Source organism: Eretmochelys imbricata, chromosome 2 (genome assembly GCF_965152235.1).
Source record: "Eretmochelys imbricata isolate rEreImb1 chromosome 2, rEreImb1.hap1, whole genome shotgun sequence".
NCBI lineage: Eukaryota > Metazoa > Chordata > Testudines > Cheloniidae > Eretmochelys > Eretmochelys imbricata.
The window spans coordinates 3,817,821-3,843,745 of record NC_135573.1 but is presented as its reverse complement, the minus strand read 5'-3'; the positions used below and the strand labels follow the sequence as shown (position 1 = coordinate 3,843,745).

General features: G+C 44.9%; 1 protein-coding gene across 1 annotated transcript in view; it reads left to right on the top strand.

Moving 5' to 3' along the window:
• Positions 1-25,925, top strand: part of ARHGAP39 (Rho GTPase activating protein 39) — a 291,601-nt gene that overhangs the window by 112,454 nt on the left and 153,222 nt on the right. The window lies entirely within an intron of this gene.

Below are 25,925 nucleotides of genomic sequence, written 5' to 3'. Positions count from 1 at the left end.
ATTAACTGAAGGGAGTGAGCGGCTGTCAGGCTCCAGCTGCTCCACTCAGCTCACACTGACTTTCTTAAGTATAACCCTGTGCCTGAGATGTATGGGCATGCCCTGGCGTTCCTGCCATGCAGGGGGCCGGTGTGCCAATGAAAAGGGCCCTGTGAACTTCGCAGTCATTGATTCTCCCCACCTGTGTCCGGTATGATGAGGATTATTTTTGTATTGAGTGTAAAGGGAAGCCAGCAGTACAGTTTGCTGTCAGATCACGACAAGGAAGGCAGGAATGGGGAATGCACTTGGCTCTTCAGGCAGAAGCTGCATGCATGGTGAAGACTGTTTACATGGGAATAACGAGTGCTGTCTGCCTCTTAGGGGCTGCTAGCAAGGAGACTGCAGCATGGGCCTTAACAGCTTCCTTGGGATTTCCAAAGACTTCTCCCTAGTCTTCTCTAAGGATGGAGGGAAGCCACTCTGCACAGAGATCTCCATCGCTAGGAAGGCAAAGCCTAAGGCTTTTAATTGACCAACGGGCTGATTCTGCTCCCACTGAAACCAGTGGAAAAGTCGCCATTGACCTCACTGGGTGCAGGATCTAGCACTAAATGACTACTCCTGAGACTCTCTGGATCACAGTCAGAGCGAGACTACCCCATTTCACTGTGCTAGTGAGCCAGACACAAGGATCTTCATGGCAAACTTTCTATAAAGAGTAAAAGGAAACCATAAAGCATTTAGGAAAGGAAATCCTGATTCAGAACACATCCAGCACTGTTCCCTGTAACACACTTGAGAACCTAGTATGACAGGTGCTAAGGAAGTGCAAAGTAGCATTATCCTTAGAAATAGTGAAGATCTATATCTGCCTTCTCCCCCACCTGGTTGCACCCCCCAATCTGTTACTGTGAGGGCTGGGTTGGATCCTTGGCGGTTCCTGAATGTTCAGGGAGCTGCTGTGGTCAGAGCGCTACTTCCGGCTGCACGTGGCGAGAAGGTTGCACCTGTCTTTTCACATGTAGGACCTGGCTACAGTGATCCGTGCCATTGGCACCTCCAGATCAGACTCTGACTGTCACCTCAGCGGCATTTGCACCTGCAGACCTTTTGGAAATTTATATTATTAAATGGAGCCTCAAATTGACAACACATCCCAGTGGGGCTGAATGGTTTTTGCTGGCCAGTGGGTACTGGTGCCCAGGGAGAATCAAAGGGATTGGTCTTTGACATACTGTATGCAGTTCTAAACAGGCTGGGCCTGGCTACCTGAGACATCTCTCTACCCAGCAGGTATCATGGCAGCTTTGACCTCTCGGGTTGCTAATAGCCCCCTAGTTTGAAAAAGGAGGGACTGGTGGCAGGGCACATTCCTCAACTCACTGTCCCGCCTGGCCCAGCAAAGCCCTTGTAGGATTTGCCACACTTGATCAGACCTGAGGTCCATGTAGTCCAGTGTCCTGTCTGTGACAGTGGTCAGGACTAAGTGCTTCAGAGGACGGTACAAGAAACCCTGCAGTAAGTAGATGTGGGGTAGCCTGCCCACCCATGTTAGGTCTTTCTTTTAATCCCTAATAGTCAGAGATTGGCTTAAATTCCAAAGCAGGAAGTTTAATATCCCTTCCAAAAACTGTGTTGGTATTAGCTATAACTCTGGATAATCTAGCTATGCGTATATATATCCAATCCCTTTTTGAATCTTGCTAAGTTTTTGGGCACAATGACATCATGTGGCGTTGAGTTCCACAGTCTAATTATGCATGTGGAAAAATATTTCCTTTTTGTTGGTTTTGAATGTGCCACCTTCTGAATTTCACTGAATGTCCCCTTGTTATTGTGTTATGAGATATGGAGATGTGGTGGTGTGTTTTTTGAACAGACTCCAGGGTTCATGTGTGCGGGAGTGGAGCTTGGGGAGTTTACCCTGGCTGACTGGGATTTTGTGGGTGGGGGTCAGTCTGAACAGGCTGCTAGAGTGGGTTGCTAAAGTGGTTATTGTGTCCTGTGAAAATCTATCCAAGGAAATAGAGCTTTGAGAGAATGAGTAGCACCTGAGAACTCTGGGTTCAGTTCCCAGCTCAGCCACAGACTCCCTGTGTGACCTTGGGCAAGTCATGTATCCTCCTTGGCCTTCCGTTCCCATCTGTAAGACTGGCACAGTACTTCCCACACTGCCTGTGTAAACTGTAAGCTCTTTGGGACACGGGCGTTCTCTCACTGTGTGTCTGTGCAATGCCCAGCCCATAGCAGGCCCAGACCTAGGCTGGGGTCTCTAGGTGTGGCTCTTATACAAACACTCATGGCAGAATAATGGGGATGCATTTAAAAGAATCCCTCCAGAATTATCTGGTCCTTGGGGAAAAATTTGAAAATCAATCCAAGTTCTCATCTTGTAGGGAAAAAGCTGCTGGAAAATGTGGACTTAATTGTAGCCAGTGTGTATTTTCTGGCTCTTTTTAGAACAAAAAGATTTCTGCCTGAGCATTTTCCATAGTTCTGAAAACCCTTTCTTTTGCTGATGCTGATCTTTGGAGCTGGAAGCAGGACTGCTGTGTGTCGCCTTTATGCCTGAACACTGGTTTGTTGTAGGGTTGCTGAGAGTGCTGGGCTCCTGCAACTGATTTGTCTGGTAAGAAAGAAGAACATTAAAGCTTTTTCTTCTGAGAGAAGAAAAACTCTGTTTGAATAAATGCATAAGGCTTGCAAAGAGACTGAAGAGAAATGATGAGTCATGTCTTTGAGCCCACCACCACCCCTGACAGCATCTCTTTGCAGGTCACTTCTACAAGGAAGAAAAATTGTGGTCGTCTGCTCTTTTTATTGCTTCTTGATCCATGATGAAGGGCCTAAAAGGTGTGTTCAAGAGCTGCTATTTTCTGCTTGTTTGTTTAGACTAGAAATGGGGCGCCAGCTTCCTAAAAGAGCTCAGCACTCATGGGGTGCCATAGGGGCCCCTAAATACTGTACTTAGCTAGGTTTTCAAAAGAGTTCTGCTTTCATTTAGATCCTTGAATGAGATGGGTAGGATTTCAGCCAACTCCAGTGTTCTCAGAGGGAGCAGGTAGGCGCTGAACACTTCTGAAAATCTGGCCCTTAAGTCTTCTCTACCTTGTCTTTCCTGGAGAATTTCATAGATGGCTAGAGAACCAATAGGGTGATCTCAATGCCCCCGAAGTGAAACATGAGCCATTGGGGCTTTTAGGGAACTAAGGCCCAGTTAGGAGCTCAAATATCTTTGAGGCTTTGGGCCTAAGGCTTCAGATAGGATCCTTTGTGGGACAGGCACCAAGTATAGTCAGGCTCTTTCAAATATTCTTAGGGTTTTGTCTGAGTTAAACTCCGTATTAAAATTAAATATTTTTGTTTAAAGATTCAACACCTTGCTCCTTCAATTAAGAGCTGAGAAAGCTCCCACTCTAGCTCTCTAGTTCTCCAAGGAGACCTCCTGTAAAACCAGAAGGACTAGATTTAATATTCCCAGCATATATATTAGTAAGATAAAAACACTACTCAAAAGGGACTTTGTTTTGTTTTTCCAAACTCTCTTTCAGTCCTCCTTAAGCATCCTGAAGATGCAGAAAAGGGCACACACTCATCTCTTCCTTTGCAGGCCACCTTCCAGCCCAAGGACCCATAGGTGTCAGTAGGTCTAGTGCCCAAGGTGACACCATGGCTAGCCAAAGAGAAAAAATAGTCCCGGCTACAGTAGAGTTACAGTTGTCAGCATAAGGATATCTTCAGATAATTGTTCCAAAATAAAATACAGTATTTCCATGAAGGCTACAAAATGGGGGGTGAAATATTTTTCTGATCGCATGTCTAGCACCAATGAACAGAAAATTGTACTGGTCCTCATAGTAGCTATACTGGTCCTGTCAGTGTTTCTAGCTCTTCCAAGATGTGAGATAAAGGACTTTAAAGGAGAGTCATATCTGTGATTCCAATCTTGTTCTATTTTCCAAAGGGTTTATCCTTCAGATACCTGGATTGTGTCTCCAAGTATGTGAAATACTTGTTTGTGTCTTAGTGGTTTGAGATATTGACCTTTAAAAACTGTCACTGGTTCTTCAATTTGGCAATCATTATACGTTTTCATGGGGTCCATATAACTAGATAGTGTGGCTGCTGGTCCGGGACTGAGGGGTAAGACCAGGGCCAATATAATTTTCATTCCCTGGAGCTACTGTGTTTCTGCAGTAAAATTAGATAACTCTCTAATCTATTGATCCAAGTGCCTCTACTTCCAGCCAGCTGAACCAATAATAAATACAGAGCAACGAAAGTGAACCTTCGCCAGAGTTATGTAAGGAACATACAGCCATGTTTTTGCAGGTGGCTGCCTAAGTCTCACTTTCAAACTGCTCGCTCACCTGTGGTGTGTGCCAGCCCAGTGTCATGGCCACAGATCTACCTAGGCCCGTGCAGTCACCCCACTGTCCACATGCAGATGCCTGTTAACGTGTTAGAGGCAGGCATCAACCTTATAAGGTGGAAAAAGAAAGTGCATACTGATTGGTTAGTAACTTATGTGGGACCTCTTAAGTGTCTGGATCTTACAGCAGTTCTCAGATTTCTGTTAGCAAAGAGAGATTTAGATCATAGCATGTCTTCGTCCACAGGTACCCAACTGCCAAGATAACCTGTCTTTCCCCAGCCTGCGTCCTGCATGTCTATCATTCAAATCATCTGGATCCCCCCAGTTGATTGCACAGATTTCCAGGCCCCTGGAGACATCCAGTTAAGTGGTCACATGGAATGAGTGCCTTGGGAGGGGCCATCAGCAATGAGAAAAGGACAGGTTAATATGTACTATATGGAAGGTGATGGATGGTCCTTTCTGGGTCTCACCTGCCCTGTGATGTGCTGAATTTCCCTTTTCGGGTGCTGTTGGTGTTCACCATAAGTTGGAAGAAGCTTTTGCAGCTTAAAGTGTCTGGATGTGCTTCTTACAGAGCTGTCTCCTCTCTTTATAACTGGACCAATCACAGTGGGCTTGCAAGAAGGGCAAACTGCCCCTTCTGCCTCCCTATTTCTTTGCCTCCCCTACTCACCAAATGCCAGGATCGTGCATGAAATATGCTATCATGTGATGTGTCCTTAACTAGACATTATCCTTGCATCATCCATGCGTGGCTCTCACTTTCATTTCTGATAGTGCAGGCTCTGCTACTAATTCAACAAATCCCTTGCTGCCTTGCAAAGGCAGAAGACAAGAGGATAGGTAGCTGTCCCCTAAGATGCAGTTCTCCAGCTGTAGCCCTACATTCTGCTAGGAAATAGGGGAGCAAGGAACGAGCTGAGATGAATAGTCTAGGTCAGTACTGTTCCGATTACAAGGCTTGATGCACCTCTGATCCCTGTCTCTGAGCCACCCTGGGTGTCAGACCTCATGCCTTCACCTCTCCTGGGGTGCAGCTCTCCCATAGCAGACCAAGTGTGTGACTACAGTACCCTGAGTACTGACCATGTTTACCCAGCAGGTACCACTGGGTGCAGCACCTGCAGTCCTTCCCTTCAGGAGTGTGTGACCAGCGGTAAATATAGTGACTCCACTGCCTCCTGGCACCAAAGAATTGGTTAATCTTAACAGTGAGAACACATGATTTAGGAAAATATTTAGGAATCTCCCCACTGTATTTTCCACTGAATGCATCCGATGAAGTGAACTGTAGCTCATGAAAGCTTATCCTCAAATAAATTTGTTAGTCTCTAAGGTGCCACAAGTCCTCCTTTTCTATTTAGGAAAAAAGGATTTGAAAACAACAAACAGTCTATATACATGTATCTTACCCTAGCCTACCCTTCCTGCCTAAACAGTTCCTCCGCAGCAACCTCCCTGGGGAGGGATTAGTCATTTTTATCCAGGTAGGACTTTTATCTGTTCCAGGGCTGTTTACCCTACTTGTCAAAAAAAAACAACAACAAAAAACAGTTCTGTAACTTGGCAGGAGTCTGGTGGTATAATAGCATTGTCTCTTAACAACCCTTGAGGGTTTACTGTGAAGTGTGGCTTATCTTGAGCCATTCTTTCTGCTTGTTTTCCTTACAGCTTGCTTTTAAACTAAACCACCACATTTGTACAGTAAACATCCAAATGACCTCACCTACATCATTCATCTGTTCTTACAGAGCAGCACTGTAGAAGTATGGCGTACCTTGGAGAGCCAGAGAGCTGCTGTCAGTGAGTCTAGTCACAGAAAGCCACAAAAGTCATGGCCTGACACTGGTATGCCTTGGCCATGATATTACAGCAGCACAATTCATTATCATCACATACTATTGTTGCAATGAAAACACTGCAAGGGCTGGATGTGTCTGTGGTTATTTTGTGGCCCATGGTGTTCTAGAATCTTCTTCCCCTTTCCCTCCCATCCCAACCCCTGTCAGGCTGCTAGGAGGGGTAGAGGAGGGGCCTGGTGGCTCTAAACCATTTCTCCAGTGTTCCCGTGCTACTTTACCTGTGTCTGGAAACACCTGTGTGATCAGCACTCTGCTTATTGTACCGGGGCCAGGCAGAATACAAAGAATTCTGGTCAGACTTGTGGACTTCTTGGGGACCATATGTGTTTCTTTGAGCTCCATTGTCAAGACCCTAAATGGAAAACCCAAGCAGCCCCCAATTCTCCTCTGTTGGCTGAGGTGGAGAGAGGCCTCCAGTCCAAAAAGTTTATGCTTGCATTATTTTCAGAACTGGCGTATCTGGAACTTCCTATGCTTAACCGGCAAGGCAGCCTCAACCCGTGTTCGCTGTAAGCTCTGCGGCGTGGATAAAGCTAACCTAGAATGCAGAGGCCCAAGCAATGAGATGTTTTCCGTGCTTGTGGAGAGATGAAAGTGGCTAAGTGATAAGGACATTGCTGGTGTATTGAGCAACTTGCTGTCCACTTGATTTAGTTAAGCAATAAGGATAAACTTGCTGCTTGTTTAAAAACCCCATTCTTTTTGTACAGTATATATTAGGGGGACAGAAATATCAATACATAAAAGAAGAGGAGATTGATTAGTTCTGGGTCCCAGTGGGGGAATTGAGCCTGCTGGTGTGGAGCATATGTAATCACATTTTCATCATCACATTCAGAAACTCGTGCAAAGATGGGGGCAGGAGGCACATTGGTCCCAGCAGGCATGGAGAGAGGAGGAGAGGGGTATATGCTACCAAAACTGCCTCAAAATCCTCCAGCTCCAGCATCACTGACAACCTGTCCCTCAGCTCCATATGGTGCCTTTGCCAATGTGGTAATTAGATTGTACGGTGCCCTTGTTATTCCGCACATAAATAGCTGCCTCCTTACAGTGCTTAGCTTCCCCTTGACAATGCTACCGTAGCGGGGCATCTGGCGTGTGATAGCTGGTGAAATGGCAGAGAGCGTTTCCTTGTGGGTTTGACAGCTCAGGGCTGTTATAGGTCTGTAATAATCTCACTAATCTAACTGTAGCTCTGCCTCTCCCATCCCAGGCCCCAGAGCCCTTAACCCACACAGTTTTATTTCAAGAAGCTGGAATTGCCAAGGATCCTCCATCAGTCTGTACTGGGGGAGTAACCTAGAGGCAGCCAATAGCCACTGAGCTGCAGGGAATGTTAGGAGCCAGGCTTCAGTCATGAATTAGCCCTGGCAGGTTTTCAAGCAGCCGTCCCTCTGACACAAATATATATATGCACATAAAAGTGATGCATTGATAGCAGATCTGTGCTTATGAGTACTGAAAGATTATGAGCCAGAAAATGGTAAATTTACTAGGAGTTAGTAACCCCCCTGGGGAGGCTTCCACCACCACTGGTCAGATCTAAAAGGCTAAATTCTCTTCTCAGCCAGAGCCAAAGTTAGCCAGATTTGGAGGTGTGGGGTGTGAGAGAAGGACTAGTGGATAAAGGGGAACCAGTTGACAGAGTTTATGAGAGAGACAAGGTGGGTGAGGTAATATCATTTATTGGACTGACTTCTGTTGGTGAGAGAGACAAGTTTTCAAGCTTGACTTCTTCAGGTTGATCACAGCTAAATACAAGGTGGGACAGATTATTTAGCATAAGTCGTTAATACATATTTCAAGGAACCATTCAAGATGAAGTGTCCTGTTAACACGCCTCGAGTCATAAGGGAAAAGGAAGAAAACAAAAGCTGAGGGCAGGGTTTAGGTGGGTTATAGATTGTTGTAAATAAGCTATAAATCCAGTGTCTCTATTCAGTCCGTGATTTTTAGTATCTAGCAAAGTTATTAATGTAAACTCCCAGGCTTGTCTTTTGAAGGTGTTGTGCAGATTTCCCTTTAGGGTGAGGACTCAGAGGTCAGATATAAAGCAATCACACTGTATCTGACCTCAGCCTTGAAGGCCATCTGCACACCATCAAAAGACCAGCCTTACCCATCCTCCTTAAATCCTAGTCATTCTCCCTGTGTATATTTGAGATTGTTGGATACAAGACACTGTAGAACTGCCTGGGTGACAGGATGGACCCTGCCCTGGAAAGGGTGACTGCTAGAAAAGGGCTATATCCATGTCAGAATTGAGAGTCCTGAAAGCTCACATTGCTGCTGTAGGGCATCATCTGTTTGTTTATATTGCAGTAGCCCCTGGAGGCCAGGGACCCGTTATGCCAGACACGATACAAAATACATCCCAAGCCCCAAAGAGCTTTCAGTCAAAGTACAAGACTGTAGACAACAGGTGGATAAAACAAAGAGGGAGGAAACACAAGGAAACAATGAGCTGATACTTGTCATCATAAAAACCAGTGATCACAACAAATCACGGAGGCTGTGTTCCGCAGGATCAGCCCACATACAGCCTCAGTCCTTTTCTGGTGCTATCCTTCATTGCCCTATAATCTTTGGCTTTGTGCCGTGTTTTCCAAATGCAGTAGTCACATGTGTGGTCATTTTACAACTTGAGGATCCTCCTGATGTACTGGAGCATGTATTTATAGTGTGTGTAGCTTGTTATGAACTCGTCCGGTGTCTGTGTACTCCCCTAGCTGGAATGGAAGTCTGATGTACAGCTGTAAGCTACAAGGGTGTTTATTAGCCTCCAGGGGTTTATCCATGTTTGGAAATGATTTAGTCTCACGGTTACTGTTCATGGCTGCTTGTAATTTCCTCCAGGAGATCTTAATTTTTTTATTCTCTCTTGATCAGCTGGTGGGACTGGAGGACTTTAAATATTGGTTAAAAGTGTAAACAGTTTGGAAAGGAATAAAAACCTCAAACCAATATTAAATGTATATTTGAACTGAGAAGAAAACATGGTTATCACTCTGCCAGTTATAAGACAAAACACATATACTGTAGAAGTAGTCTGGAGCAAAGCAATGAAAAGGTATAAGCATCAGGAATTTGGGATGATATATGTTGGAAAGAGGAGACCTACAAATACAGAATAATATATGAAATATGTTGTAGATTCCATTAGGTGCTCTTTGTTCTCTCCATCCCATTCCACAAGAAAAAAGAGGAACTCTAAAAAGCAGCCAATTTAAAAATATAAAAGGAAATACTTTTTATGCACCACATATAGTTAACTGTGGGACTCACTGCTGCAGGATAATATTGAGGCAAATCTCTTAGTGAATTTCACAGTTCTTCTTTGAGTGTTCTTTGCATATTCCCATTAATTGGATACTCCAGTTGGTTCAGCCTGGTTCAGCTAGCAGTAGTCAGAGCGTTCACGTGCCTTCCTCGCCTCTCCCTTCAGTGAACATTGAACATTCCAGGGCAAGGTTATAAAAGGGGGCGTGGCAACTGCAACCAGCTGAACGGATGAGGAACTGTTCTGCGATGCTCCCTGATCTGTAGCTTATTAGTTGATTAATCGTTTTATAGTTAGATTGTTAGCTTATTAGGTAGTTAATAGTTTAGTATTTGGTTCAGTTAGCTGTAAATCATTGGTTCGCAAATGGCGGAACTGAAGAATAAAAAAATCCCGGTTTTAAAAGGTGTGTGTCAAGTTTGGTAGTGTTTCCAGCATCCGGCACACATGTCAGAAGTGTATGGTCTCTGTGATACAGCAGGTCAGACTAGATCAGTGGTTCTCAAACTTGTGTACTGGTGACCCCTTTCACATAGCAAGCCACTGAGTGTGACCCCCCCACCCTTATAAATTAAAAACACTTTTTAATATATTTCACACTATTATAAAAGCTGGAGGCAAAGTGGGGTTTGGGGTGGAGGCTGACAGCTCGCGATCCCCCCATGTAATAACCTCATGACCCCCTTGGGGTCCTGACCCCCAGTTTGAGAACCCCTGGACAAGATGATTGCAATGACCTCTTATTTAAACAAACAAGGCGGGGCTCGTTCTACGCGATTGTGCGTAGAGGCAAGGCATCTTTGAGATTGGTGTACAGAACAAATGATCACCCAATAGCAATTCATGTACCGGGGCAACAAAACACACTTGTAGATTACCTGAGCAGGTTAACCTCTCAGATGCACAAATGGCCTTTTGAAAGACCGAGTAATAACACACCTCTTCAGGTTGTGGGGAATCCTGGAATAGATCTTTTTGCGTCCAGCAGGAACAGGAAGGGTCAGAAACTTCGCTCAAGAGTGAGAAAAGACAGGGACTCAATATCAGATGAGTTTCTAATACTCTGGGGTCAAGGCCTAATTTTTGCATTTTTCCCATTTCCCCTCATTCAGATAGTGATAAAATTATCCTGGCTTTGTCTTGTTTTATTTTAATGGTACCAACATGGGCTAGACAACAATAGTACCCGGATTTACTTCACCTGTTCAGAGGGTTAATCAAATCTCCACAGTAGTACTGGGCTTGTTCACGCAACAACCGGGACGTTCTTTCACCCAGATCTTTAGTCTCTCTGTTTAATGGTATGGGGAATAAGACTTTGGGATTGTTAGAAAAGTTTTGTTTGTTAGAGGTACAAAATGTACTGATAAATTCAAGGGAAGAGTCCACATAAAAATATTATAGTCATAAATGGAAAAAAAATATTGTGGGTTACCATTTATGAGATAGATCCATATATAGGCTACAGCACCCATTAATTATATAGTAGAATATTTATTGTATCTTCAGAGAACAAGTCTTTCACTATCTTCAGTGAAGGTTCACCTCTCCACCATATCAGAATACTATGTACCTGTGGAGAGTAAATCAGTTTTTACTTATGATGTGGTTAAAAGTTTCTTAAAAGGCCTTAATAATCTATATCCTTACCTGTCACTGGAGTTCTTTGAGACGGACTCTCTGCCCGCCATGCCCCTCGACCCCGGAGTCCTACTGACCAAAGGCCTTGGGCTCCCAGGCGAAGGAAGGAAGGCGACTGCAGTGTCACATCCGTTATATACTCTTCCCTTGGACGCTTTGACATTCTCTGAGGGGAGGGGTGAGGGAGGCATGTGAGTGAGTACAGCATCTGCTCGCTGGAGTTGTACCTCTTCAGGCTGCACCCCAGGAGTGTGAATGTGCAGAGCTCATCTCAAAGATCCTCCGTTACAGGTGAGGAACCTTCCTTGACATGGTTTGAGAATGGTGGCTGTACTGGTAGGAACTCCATCATCCCCTGATGTTTCAGGGAATACGCTGGGATCTGGAGGAATTCCCTTCTCCCCAGCCCTGGTACAGTATTGTACAATTAGGGGGATTATGGGGTGGGGGCAGCAGGATGTTTACACTTTCCTTCGTACGAGGATTCAGCATTGACCTCTCAGGCAACATATCAGACTGGATGGACCTTTGCTCTGTTCCTGTGACAATTCTTATGCTCTTGCTGATGACAGCTGAGTCTGCACCCACCTTCGTCTTGTGGTGACAGTGTCATTTTACTAGGTTAGCTTATGCTCTAATTTTCTCCCTCGTGCAATCGCAGGATGTAAATCCGGCCAGGATCTGGCTTCCATTAAGCCAATGACAGCATGCTGCTGTTCTTTCCGGCAGCAGTAACATCATCTGTTATCCATTACTCTTAGTGCACTAATTGGGGAACACTTAAATATTTTTGGATACACTCCCATCTCCCTCTTCAGAGATAGTGAACAAAGAACACCCTTGTATTAGATGCCTCACCTGAGGCCCACAGAGGCCAGCAGCCTTCCAGCATGCAGGAAGCACAGCCAGGTAGTATAAACGTAACCCTTCTGCCAGGCTGAGTTGATAGCAGCAAGGGCCGGCTTCAGTACATAGGGGTTCCCTCTTAACAACGCAACGCAATGCAATACCGGCTCGAGCCCCCACCCAGTGACCTGGGAAAATCTTACACACACCCCGGGCGCCTCAAAGAGGTAATACTTCCCCTCTCACAAGAACAGAGTCTCGGTGTAGCAGAAAATCTTTAACATGAGGTAAACGACATCAGCATTAAATTGGGAAAACACCACAACTAGGGTTCATAAACCAAACCATGAGCAAAGACCCACTCCAGCAAATTGGGCCATGTCCTTTCCCTTTGGTTCTTGAGTCCAGCAACCCAAAAATCATCCAGACTCCCAGAAGTCCAACAATCCAAAAGTCTCTTGAGTCCAGCAACCCAAAAATCTCTGTCTCTGGTCAGTGCAGCCCCAGAGTGCAAAAGTTTATCTGCACAGTTTTACCTCCCAGCCTGGGTGGAAATGGGGGGGTGTTAAGGGGCACCTTACATGGTCCGAGGCTGACTGCCCCACCTCTCCATGGGGTTCTGCTGCAGCCTTCCCTGCAAGCCACTCCACCTGCTGTCCTGTGAGCCGCTCCAGTTGCCCTGCGAACTGCTGCACTCTACCAGCCGTCCCGTGAGCCGCTCCAGTTGCCCTGCGAACTTCTCCGCTCTGCCAGCCACTCCACCAGCCATCCCGCAAGCTGCTCAGCTGTCCCACAAACTGCTCTGCTCCGCCAGCCGCTCAGCAATATATCTTCAGGCCCCCCCACTAGCTAACACAGCACTCAGTGATTTCAGCTCTTAAGTGATTTCAGCTTGTAGTAGGGGAACCTCAGTGCTGGTGCACCATTGGCCCAAAGTGAATTCAGCTCAGCAGCTTGTAACTCCTAATGGAATAAAAATTAGCTCTGATGTTCCACAGTGGAGAGAGAGGAGATGCAGTTGGTGTTTCAGGCCCTCAAAAGGGGCCCACACCACCAGGTACAAATACCTGTCCCCAGCCTCTCTCAATTCACTGGGTTTTGGAATCCATGTCCTTTGTCTAGCAAGTGCTACTTAGTTGATGGCGAGTCCCTCTGTCATAAAACAGTTCCACTGTCCTTGAGTCACATAATCAGGGTGACAACACTTTATTCTTCCTGCCCCAATAACAAAGAAACTGGGGATCCCGCATCAGCCAAAGTGACCATTCTCAACTCTGCATTCCTGACTCTGCTTGCATAAAGAATGGCTGCTTACCTAACAGCAACCAGGGCTGTTCAAGTGTCTGTCCATATGGGTGCTGTTTCCACCATATGGGTGCTGTTTCTGGTGCACATAGGTGTAGTTCACCCACGTGGAACACACCCAGACCAGAAGTGGGATTCACGTGGCATTATTCTGGTTGCAAATTCCTTGCCGAGAGGCTCCTGTTTCAGAACATCCCTAGGGCATGGTGTGTTTAACACTAACAGACCCATGCTCTGAGAATTGGGGTATTCCCACGTGTAGCTAGAAGCAGAGCACTTGGCTGCTATGCTGAGCTGGTTGCCCTCCATCCTTCCTTTTGCCTTCTCACCTCTCTTGGTTCCTCCCTTTTGACTCCAAAACACTTATAATGTGGGGGAACAGCTTAGCGAGGTTCAGGACTTACATGCGGAATTTTCAGGAGAAGTGTCCAGCTTGTGCAATAGGCCAAGCACTATAAAAACATAAGAACGGCCATACTGGGTCAGACCAAAGGTCCATCTAGCCCAGTATCCTATCTTCTCACGAGTGGCCAATGCCAGGTGCCCCAGAGGGAATGAACAGAACAGGTAATCATCAAGTGATTCATCCCCTGTCGCCCATTCCCAGCTTCTGGCAAACAGAGGCTAGGGACACTATCCCTGCCCATCTGGTTAATAGCCATTGATGGACCTATGCTCCATGAATTTATCTAGTTCTTTCTGAACCCTGTTATAGTCTTGGCCTTCACAACATCCTCTGGCAAGGAGTTCCATAGGTTGACTGTGCGTTGTGTGAAAAAATACTGACTTTTCTTTGTTTTAAACCTGCTGCCTATTAATTTCATTTGGTGGCCCCTAGTTCTTTTGTTATGAGAAGGACTAAATAACACTTCCTTATTTTCTCTCTCCACACCAGTCATGATTTTATAGACCTCTATCATATCCGCCCTTAGTACTCTCTTTTCCAAGCTGAGAAGTCCCAGTCTTATTAATCCCTCCTCATACGGCAGCTGTTCCATACCCCTAATCATTTTTGTTGCCCTTTTCTGAACCTCTTCCATTTCCAATATATTTCTTTTGAGATGGGGCGACCACATTTGCACGCAGTATTCAAGATGTGGGTGTACCATGGATTTATATAGAGGAAATAAGATATTTTCTATTTTACTATCTATCCCTTTCTTAAGGATTCCCAACATTCTGTTCACTTTTTTGACTGCTGCTGCACAGTGAGTGGATGTTTTCAGAGAACTATCCACAGTGACTCCAAGATCTCTTTCTTGAATGGTAACAGCTAATGTAGACCCCATCATTTCATATGTATAGTTGGGATTATATTTTCCAATGTGCATTACTCTGCATTTTTCAACACTGAATTTCATCTGCCATTTTGTTGCCCAGTCACCCAATTTTGAGAGATCCTTTTGTAGCTCTTTGCAGTCTGCCTGGGACTTAACTATCTTGAGTAGTTTTATATCATCTGCAAATTTTGCCACCTCACCGTTTACCCCTTTTTCCAGATAATTTATTAATATGTTGACTAGGACTGGGCCCAGTACAGACCTCTGGGGGACACCACTATTTACCTCTCTCCATTCTGAAAATTGACCATTTATTCCTACCTTTGTTTCCTATCTTTTAACCAGTTACCAATCCATGAGAGAAACTTCTCTTTTACCCATGACTAATTTATTTTTCTTAAGAGCCTTTGGTGAGGGACCTTGTCAAAGGCTTTCTGGAAATCTAAATACACTATATCTCCTGGATTCTCCTTGTCCACATGCTTGTTGACCCCCTCAAAGAATTCTAATAGATTGGTGAGGCATGATTTCCCTTTACAAAAAACGCATTGACTATTCCCCAGCAAATTATGTTATCTGTGTGTCTGACAATTTTGTTCTTTACTATAGTTTCAGGCTTACCAGCCTATAATTGCTGGAGTCACCCCTCGAGCCCTTTTTAAACATTGGCATCACATCAGCTATCCTTCAGTCGTTTGTATAGAAGCAGATTTAAATGATAGGTTACGGACTACAGTTAGTAGTTCTGCAATTTCACATTTGCGTTTCTTCAGAATTCTTGGGTGAATGCCATCTGGTCCTGGTGACTTAAACTGTTTAGTTTATCAATTTGTTCCAAAACCTCCTCTAATGACACCTCAGTCTGGGACAGTTCCTCAGATTTGTCACCGAAAAACAATGGCTCAGGTTTGGGAATCTCCCTCACATCCTCCACCGTGAAGACCGATGCAAAGAATTCATTTAGTTTCTCCGCAACGGCCTTATTGTCCTTGAGTGCTCCTTTAGTATCTCGATCGTCCAGTGGCTGCACTGGTTGTTGAGCAGACTTCCTGCTTCTCAAGTACTTTTTGCTATTACTTTTTGAGTCTTTGGCTAGCTGTGCTTCAAATTCTTTTTTGGCCTTCCTGATTGTATTTTTACACTTCATTTGCCAGAGTTTATGCTCCTTTCTATTTTCCTCACTTGGATTTAACTTCCACTTTTTAAAGGATGCCTTTTTGCCTCTCACTGCTTCTTTTCCTTCGTTGCTTAGCCACGGTGGCTCTTTTTTGGTTCTCCTATTATGTTTTTTTAATTTGGGGTATACAGTTAAGTTGAGCCTCTATTATGGTGTCTTTACTTTGGGTACTGTACCTTTTAATGTCTGTTTAACTAACCTCCTCATTTTTGTGTAGTCTCCCTTTCTGAAATTAAATGCGACAGTGTTGGGCTGCTGTGGTGTTTTCCATGCCACAGGGATGTTAAATGTAATTATATTATGGTCACTATTACCAAGGGGTCCAGCTAGATTCACCTCTTGGACCTGATCCTGTGCTGCACTTATGACTAAATCAAGAATTGCCTCTCCTCTTGTGGGTTCCAGGACTAGCTGCTCCAAGAAGCAGTCATTTAAGGTGTCAAGAAACTTTATCTCTGAATCCTGTCCTGAGGTGACCTGTACCCAGTCAATATGGGGATAGTTGAAATCCCCCATTGAGTTTTTTGTTTTTATAGCCTCTCTAATCTCCCTGAGCATTTTACAGTCACTATCACCATCCTGGTCAGGTGGTCAGTAATATATCCCTACTGCTATATTCTTATTATTTCGAGCATGGAATTACTATCCATAGAGATTCTGTGCTACAGTTTGGTTCATTTAAGATTTTTACTTGATTTGACTCTACGCTGTCTTTCACATATAGTGCCACTCCCCCACCAGCACAACCTGTTCTGTCCTTCCGATGTATTTTGTACCCTGGTATTACTGTGTCACCTTGATTATCCTCATTCCACCAAGTTTCTGTGATGCCTGTTATATCAATATCCTCACTTAATACGAGATTCTCGAGTTCACCCATCTTATTATTTAGACTTCTAGCACTGGTATATAAGCACTTTAAAAACTTGTCACTTTTTAGCTGTCTCCCATTACATGATGTAATTGAATGGGACTTTTTTTCATTTGACTGTTTCTCAACAGATCTGCATGCCTCTACCCCTATATGTCCCCCACCCCACCCCATCCCCTGACCCTCTTTGGATCCAAATGACCCTTAATGCAGCTGAATTGCTGTGGTTCTCCTGTGCGAGTGCCAGGCCAGGTGCTGGGATTCATACCCTCCTGCATGCTGCAGAGCTCAGCTCCTTGGTACCTCTGTGTGCAGCACAGTGGAGGGGATTTTAAGACATGATGGGGGCAGGCTGGAAAAGTAATCATGGGGTCAGCCACTACATGGATTCCCTGGCCCAAACCCTTGTGAAGAGAGCAAACGGGCTCCAGCTGCTGCTATAGCCTATCCCTCAGGGGCTGAGAAGAGGCTGTTCAGCTGCTGTGCACCAAACCTCCAGGCTGGCAGGAAATAATCCTTCCCCCCACTCCCTCTTCTATCCCCTGTACAAAGCCTTTGTGCTTGCACTTTCTGTGAGGGTTGCAGAAATTGTCCATAACAAAGGGTTACCCAATCAGACAGCTGTGAGCAGGGGGTTGGACCTCCTGAGGTCCCTTCCAACCCTGATATTCTATGATTCTATAATGACAGGTTTCAGAGTAACAGCCGTGTTAGTCTGTATTCGCAAAAAGAAAAGGAGTACTTGTGGCACCTTAGAGACTAACCAATTTATTTGAGCATGAGCTTTCGTGAGCTACAGCTCACTTCATCAGATACATACCATGGAAACTGCAGCAGACTTTATATATACACAGAGAATATGAAACAATACCTCCTCCCTCCCCACTGTCCTGCTGGTAATAGCTTATCTAAAGTAATCGTCAGGTTAGGCCATTTCCAGCACAAATCCAGGTTTTCTCACCCTCCACCCCCCCACACAAATTCACTCTCCTGCTGGTAATAGCCCATCCAAAGTGACAACTCTTTACACAATGTGCATGATAATGAAGTTAGGCCATTTCCTGCACAAATCCAGGTTCTCTCACTCCCTCACCCCCCTCCAAAACCCCACCCCCATACACACACAGACTCACTCTTAAACTTGGAGAGTGGTCAGTTTGGACGAGCTATTACCAGCAGGAGAGTGAGTCTGTGTGTGTATGGGGGTGGGTTTTTGGAGGGGGGTGAGGGAGTGAGAGAACCTGGATTTGTGCAGGAAATGGCCTAACTTCATTATCATGCACATTGTGTAAAGAGTTGTCACTTTGGATGGGCTATCACCAGCAGGAGAGTGAATTTGTGTGGGGGGGTGGAGGGTGAGAAAACCTGGATTTGTGCTGGAAATGGCCTAACCTGACGATTACTTTAGATAAGCTATTACCAGCAGGACAGTGGGGTGGGAGGAGGTATTGTTTCATATTCTCTGTGTATATATAAAGTCTGCTGCAGTTTCCACGGTATGTATCTGATGAAGTGAGCTGTAGCTCACGAAAGCTCATGCTCAAATAAATTGGTTAGTCTCTAAGGTGCCACAAGTACTCCTTTTCTTTTTATGATTCTATGACACTTCTGTTCATTGGGTGCAAGTGGGACCAGTGTAGCACCAGGATCAAATGTGATCCATCAAGTTCTACAGTAAATCAACTTGGTTTCATCCTTCATCTGAAATACAGCTGTGCAGCCTCTGGGGACTGCAGATCCCAGCATGCAATGCAGCCTTTTGCTCAGAGTTAAGCTTGCATTCTGATGAAGAAGCGGCATTGTATGCTGGGACCTGCAGCCTCTGTGGGCAACACCTCAGTCTGTTTGGTTGTCTGCAAACTCAGGCCGCTGGCTGTGGTATCGTTGCTCTTGGTTGGGAAAATCAGATTCAGTGGCATGATTATAACCTTTCATTTTCATATGATATGCATGAGGCTTAGCAGGTGAAATTTCAGCTCAGACAATTTTTGAAGAGCAACTGACCAGACTTGTTGAGAATGGGAAGTGTCTTTGGAAGCCCTGACTGTGCTGCTTGTTGCTAGAGAAAGTGATGATACAGGAGTACCACCCACAGCAGAAATGCAGCTGTGCCAGGGAGTGGGTGTCCCTGAGTCTGCTGGCAGTTGGCTTGGTGATGGCCCCTAGTTCTCATACCATGTTACCTAAATACCTTGGGACAATAATGATCATGGGATGAAATTAAAAGAAGGAGCACTTAATACTAATATTCTTCCCATCTCCAGTGCCACTCATCAAAGCACTTTAGAGGCGTCGAAGAGGCCTCCGTTGGTTGAGTACTATGTCCAGTTTTGGGCATGATGGCGAGAGTCCACAGGCGAGCAACAAAACTGATAAAAAGTTTAGAAACTGTGAGCTGTGAGGAAAAGTTGAAGGAATTGGGTGTGCTTAATCGAGAGCATAGGAGATGGAGGAGGGACCTAATAAGTCTGTTACAAAGTGGACGGGGATCAATTTTCTGCATGTTCATTGAGGGTAGGACACGAAGGAATCATCTTAATTTGCAGCAAGGGAGATTTAGATTAGATATTAGGAAAATCTTTTCAACGCTAAGGAAAGTTAAGCACTGGAACAGGTTATCTTGTTCGGTTGTGAAATTCCCATCACTGGAGGTTTTTAAGAACAGGTTAAGAAGTTAAGAACATCTAGCGGGAGGGTGGGGAGGTGAGATGGACTTGGCCTTGCCCCAGCATGAGGGGATGAACTAGCTGGTCTCTTGAGTTCCCTTCCAGCCCTACATTGCTATGATGAAGTCTTGCAACAGCCAGAGCAACAGGGGAATGTCTATGTGATTGGGGACTCTTTACTGAGAAGAATAGATAGGCCTGTAACCAGAGCTGATCCAGAGAATAGGAGGGTGTGCTGTCTTCCAGTGCTAAGATACGGGATGTAGAGCTGAGGTTGAAAAGGATTCTAAAGGGAGCAGGAAAGAATCCCCTAATTATCCTTCATGTGGGAACAAATTATACAGCTAGATTCTCGCTGGAAAGTATTAAGGGAGACTGTGCTAGGCTGGGGAAGATGCTTAAGGAAATTGAGGATCAGGTGATCTTTAGTGGGATTCTGCCTGTTCCTAAGAAGGGCAACAAAGGTGTGACAAGATTATGACTATCAACAGATGGCTTAGGCAGTGGTGCTATAAGGAGGGCTTTGGGATGTATGGCCACTGGGAGGCATTCATGGATAGAGGACAATTCTCTCGGGATGGACTTCATCTGAGTAGGGAAGGAAATAGACTTCTAGGATGGAGGCTGGCACAACTGATTAAGAGAGCTTTAAACTAGGAATTAGGGGGAGATGGTTGGGAGATGTCCAGGTAATCTCCACGCCAGAATTTAGCATTGAGAGGAAAGAAAATGAAGTAAGAGTGGATACAGCCATGGGTAGGAGGAAGGGCAGTGTAGATACAAGTCTAATAGGTCATACTGGCTGTAGAATGACCGTGCCTAATAGGGTACAGAATGTGAGTGAGGCCAAACAGCAAAAATTAAGATGTTTGTACACCAATGCGAGGAGCCTAGGTAACAAAATGGAGGAACTAGAGCTACTGGTGCAGGAGGTGAAACCAGATATTATAGGGATGACAGAAACAGGGTGGAATAGTAGTCATGACTGGCCTACAGGTATTGAAGGGTATGTGCTGTTTAGGAAAGACCGAAATAAAGGTAAAGGTGGTGGAGTAGCACTGTATATCAATGATGAGATAGAATGTAAAGAAATAAGAAGCGATGAAATGGATATGACTGAGTCTGTCTGGGAAAAATTAAATTGGGGAAGAAAACTATTAGAGCCTCCCCTGGGATAGTGCTTGGGATGTGCTATAGACTGCCGGGATCTAATTTGGATATAGATAGAGCCCTTTTTAATGTTTTTAATAAAGTAAATACTAATGGAAACTATGTGATCATGGGAGACTTTAACTTCCCAGATATAGACTGGAGGACGAGTGCTAGTAATAATAATAGGGCTCAGATTTTCCTAGATGCGATAGCTGATGGATTCCTTCATCAAGTAGTTGCTGAACCGACTAGAGAGGATGCCATTTTAGATTTGGTTTTGGTGAGTAGTGAGGACCTCATAGAAGAAAGGGTTGTAGGGGATAATCTTGGCTCAAGTGATCATGAGCTAAGTCAGTTCAAACTGAACAGAAGGATTAATAAAAATAAATCTGCAGCTAGGGTTTTTGATTTCAAAAGGGCTGACTTTCAAAAATTAAGGAAATTAGTTAGGGAATTGGATTGGACTGAAGAATTTATAGATCTAAAGGTAGAGGAGGCCTGGGATTATTTTAAATCAAAGCTACAGAAGCTATCGGAAGCCTGCATCCCAAGAAAGGGGAAAAATTTCATAGGCAGGAGTTGTAGACCAAGCTGGCTGAGCAAGCATCTCAGATGATTAAGAAAAAGCAGAAAGCATATAGGGAGTGGAAGAAGGGAGGGATCAGCAAGGAAAGCTACCTTATTGAGGTCAGAACATGTAGGGATAAAGTGAGACAGGCTAAAAATCAAGTAGAGTTGGACCTTGCAAAGAGAATTAAAAGCAATAGTAAAAGGTTCTGTAGCCAAATAAATAAGAAGAAAACAAAGAAAGAAGAAGTGGGACCTCTAAACACTGAGGATGGAGTGGAGGTCAAGGATAATCTAGGCATGGCCCAATATCTAAATAAATACTTTGCCTCAGTCTTTAATAAGATTAAAGAGGATCTTAGGGATAATGGTAGCATGACAAATGGGAATGAGGATATGGAGGTAGACATTACCATATTTGAGGTAGAAGCGAAACTCAAATAGCTTAATGGGACTAAATCGGGGGGCCCAGATAATCTTCATCCAAGAATATTAAAGGAATTGGCACAAGAAATTGCAAGCCCATTAGCAAGAATTTTTAATGAATCTGTAAACTCAAGGGTTGTACCGTATGATTGGAGAATTGCTAACATAGTTCCTATTTTTAAGAAAGGGAAAAAAGGTGATCTGGGTAATTATAGGCCTGTTATTTTGACATCTGTAGTATGCAAGGTCTTGGAAAAAATTTTGAAGGAGAAGGTAGTTAAGGACATTGCGGTCAATGGTAAATGGGACAAAATACAACATGGTTTTACAAAAGGTAGATCGTGCCAAACCAACCTGATCTCCTTCTTTGAGAAAGTAACAGATTTTTTAGACAAAGGAAAGGCAGTGGATCTAATTTACCTAGATTTTAGTAAGGCATTTGATACCATGCCACATGGGGAATTATTAGTTAAATTGGATCAGATGGGGATCAATAGGAAAATTGAAAGGCGGATAAGGAATTGGTTAAAGGGGAGACTACAACGGGTCCTACTGAAAGGTGAACTGTCAGGCTGGAGGGAGGTTACCAGTGGAGTTCCTCAAGGGTCGGTTTTGGGACCAATCTTATTTAATCTTTTTATTACTGACCTTGGCACAAAATGTGGGAGTGTGCTAATAAAGTTTGCTGATGATACAAAGCTGGGAGGTATTGCCAATTTAGAGAAGGACAGGGATACCCTACAGGAGGATCTGGATGACCTTGTAAACTGGAGTAATAGTAATAGGATGAAATTTAATAGTGAGAAGTGTAAGGTCATGCATTTAGGGATTAATAACAAGAATTTTAGTTATAAGCTAGGGACGCATCAATTAGAAGTAATGGAGGAGGAAAAGGACCTTGGAGTATTGGTTGATCATAGGATGACTATGAGCCGCCAATGTGATATGGCTGTGAAAAAAGCTAATATGGTCTTGGGATGCATCAGGAGAGGTGTTTCCAGTGGGGATAAGAAGGTTTCAGTACCGTTATACAAGGCACTGGTGAGACCTTACCTGGAATACTGTGTGCAGTTCTGGTCTCCCATGTTTAAGAAGGATGAATTCAAACTGGAACAGGTATAGAGAAGGGCTACTAGGATGATCCGAGGAATGGAAAACTTGTCTTATGAAAGGAGACTCAGGGAGCTTGGCTTGTTTAGCCTAACTAAAAGAAAGTTGAGGGGAGATATGATTGCTCTCTATAAATATATCAGAGGGATAAATACCGGAGAGGGAGAGGAATTATTTAAGCTCAGTACCAATGTGGACACAAGAACAAATGAATATAAACTGGCCACTAGGAAATTTAGACTAGAAATTAGACGAAGGTTTTTAACCATCAGAGGAGTGAAGTTTTGGAATAGCCTTCCAAGGGAAGCAGTGGGGGCAAAAGATCTATCTGGCTTTAAGATTAAACTCGATAAGTTCATGGAGGAGATGGTATGGTGGGATAACATGGTTTTGGTAATTAAATATCCATGGTAAATAGGCCCAATGGCCTGTGATGGGCTATCAGATGGGGTGAGATCCGAGTTACCCAGGAAAGAATTTTCTGTAGTATCTGGCTGATGAATCTTGCCCATATGCTCAGGGTTTAGCTGATCGCCATATTTGGGGTTGGGAAGGAATTTTCCTCCAGGGCAGATTGGAAGAGGCCCTGGAGGTTTTTTGCCTTCCTCTGTAGCATGGGGCACGGGTCACTTGCTGGAGGATTCTCTGCTCCTTGAAGTCTTTAAACTACGATTTGAGGACTTCAATAGCACAGATATAGGTGTGAGGTTTTTTTGTAGGAGCGGTGGGTGAAATTCTGTGGCCTGCGTTGTGCAGGAGGTCAGACTAGATGATCATAATGGTCCCTTCTGACCTAAATATCTATGAATCTATTAATGTTTGCCCTGTTTAACAGATGGGGAGACAAAAGCCTAGAGGCAAAGTCATTCTCATAAAGTCAAAAGGTGAGTCTTTGTCAGTGTGAGGAAGAGAACTGCTGATCTCCTGATGCCTAGGCCCACAGATTATCCTCCTGCCCTGAGAGTGAGCAGTAAGAAGGACTTGCTGATGATGGGAGTGCACAGAGACAGTCTCCCAAGGGAAGTGGGGGAAACCTTGTCACATGGGGCAGTTGAATCTCGTGTGGACAAACCACTAGTAATGAGCAGTGGGGCAATCCTGCACAGACAGGGAGATGGGGCCCAGCATGTTTCCACTCTCTAAAATCTCTGGTTCACGTTATCCCTTGGACCTGTTGACCCTCCCTACAAGTGCCAAATGTTTTGGGGATAGTTCACTCCTGGGAGTAAAAGAAATGTCGTTTTATTAAAACAACGGATCAGACAGCAATTCAAACCCTCCGTACGTGCTCAGTGCAGCAGGAGGGATCAAAGCCCTTACATGTAGCTCTCTGGGTGGTTTACTCACTACTTCCTCTGCACCCACCTGCTCTCATTTTCTTCCTGCTGCTGTTGGTTTCCCCGTTGCCTCTGCCCCTTTCCGTCTCACTTTGGCTTGTCTTTGCCCTGTTCTCCTCCTGCAGAGCACAGAAGAGCGAGGCCTCAGCAGCGATGAGATATTGCACTGGGCGGAGGCCCCAGTAATAGCAAAGCGATATAGCCATTCTTGATGTCACACCTGAGTGGGCCCCAGTGGAAAACACAGCTGTGAAGTGACAAAGGAAGGACAGTGGATTCTTCCAAATCAGAAGCAACAAATAGTCCGAAGCCTCTGTATCAATCCCAGGGCATATTTCCAAACTGGCAAAGATTCTGACAAAAAGAAATAAGCTTCGCTGCACAGTGCCTTAAAGCCTTTCAGTGTTTGCAGAGTCCATGTACTTAAAGGTCATTCAGCTGGGAATCTGGCTTTTGAAATACAGGGCCAGCTTCATCCCTGGGGTAACTTTGGTTAGGGGGAGGAGAGACTCAGCAGCTACTGTTTGTAACTGTTAGGACGGTCCTGTCTGCCCCAGGAGATGAGGGTCGTTCATGGATGCTCTTTGCACAGCTTTGCAGAGGTCCATCCTGCCCATGAAAAGGCTCCCAGTCTTTGTGAGTCTATTCATGTGGCTCTCAGTCACACGAGGCTTGTAGGCATGTCGCCCTCCTCAGCAGCAGTAAAACAGGGCTCCTGTAGAAGCACGTTGGAGTTTCCTGTCTTGTTCGGAGACCTTCCTGCCGCTTGTGCAGCGAGGCTTTGCCACCAAATGCCCTGCGCAGAGAAGCCACATTGTGGATGAGAAAGCAGCAGTAGCCTAGGACTTATGGACAGCTCTGAACTGGAGCTTCAATTTGACAGCTAGATTTGCAGGTCCGGGATCGTTTCTTTTCTGTGTCGTACAGCCCTCAGCACGATGGGGCTCTGAACCCAGGGAGGGTTATGGATGCTACTAGAATATACATATTTAATAATAGTCGACTGAAGAGTTTAAAAAGCAAAACCTGTGCCTATGTCTTCATCTGTAAATCTTATTTAGCTAGCACTGAATGCTGCCCGCTGAGGGGCAAATCCTCGGCTGATATAAATTGTCGGTGCTCGGCTGAAGTCCAATGGACAGTTTGCACCAGCTGAGGAGCTGCCTTGCGTGGTGGCTTAGCGATAAGAGAGAGAAAAGTTAAGAACATAAGAATGCCCATACTGGGTCTCTAGACCAGTGGTCCATCTAGCCCAATACCTTGTCTTCCGACAGTGGCTGCTGCCAGATGTTTAAAAGGGAATGGACAGAACAGGGCAATTATTGAGTGATCCATCCCCTGGTGTCCAGTCCCAGCATCTGGCAGTCAAAAGCTTAAGGACACCCACAACATGAGATTGTGTTCCTGACCATCTTGGCTAATAGCCATTGATGCCCTTATCCTCCATGAGACACTTCACTTTCACCTGAGACAAGGAGCATAGCAATTGTAAATGTCATCAAGCTTGATTTGCAAAGTTTGGGAATGGGAGATGGGTAGTAAGATAACTGTATTACCTTTTAATATGTGTATTACTGTGGTGCCTTGAGGTCCCAGTCAGGATCAGGGTCTTGTGCTAGGCCCTGTACAAACGACTGCTTGATTGGATGTTAGATAACACAGCGGGGCCTGCAGCAACCAAGCCCTGATCTCAGTGGAGGACCTGGGAAAACTCCTATCTGTCTTCAGAGATGCAGGATTGGGCCCCTGGAGACCAAGATTTTTCTTCTCCAATCAGGCCAAGGCAAAAGAGGGCTCTGCCATATCCCTGACTCCCAGAGCTGGAAATAGACCTTTGACCTCCTGACTCCCTGGGCTCCTGCACTCATTTATTGGCCTTGCCCTAAAATAAGGTGCTAGGGAATATGCTGCTTTGAAGTTGTTTCTCCTCTTCAGCTGCTCATTGGTCATGTCAGCATCCCTCCCATCACCTGTCCCCCGGCCCATTCTCCCATCTCCTAATATGATCTGAACTCAGCGGGCTCAACGGGTAGTGATCAACG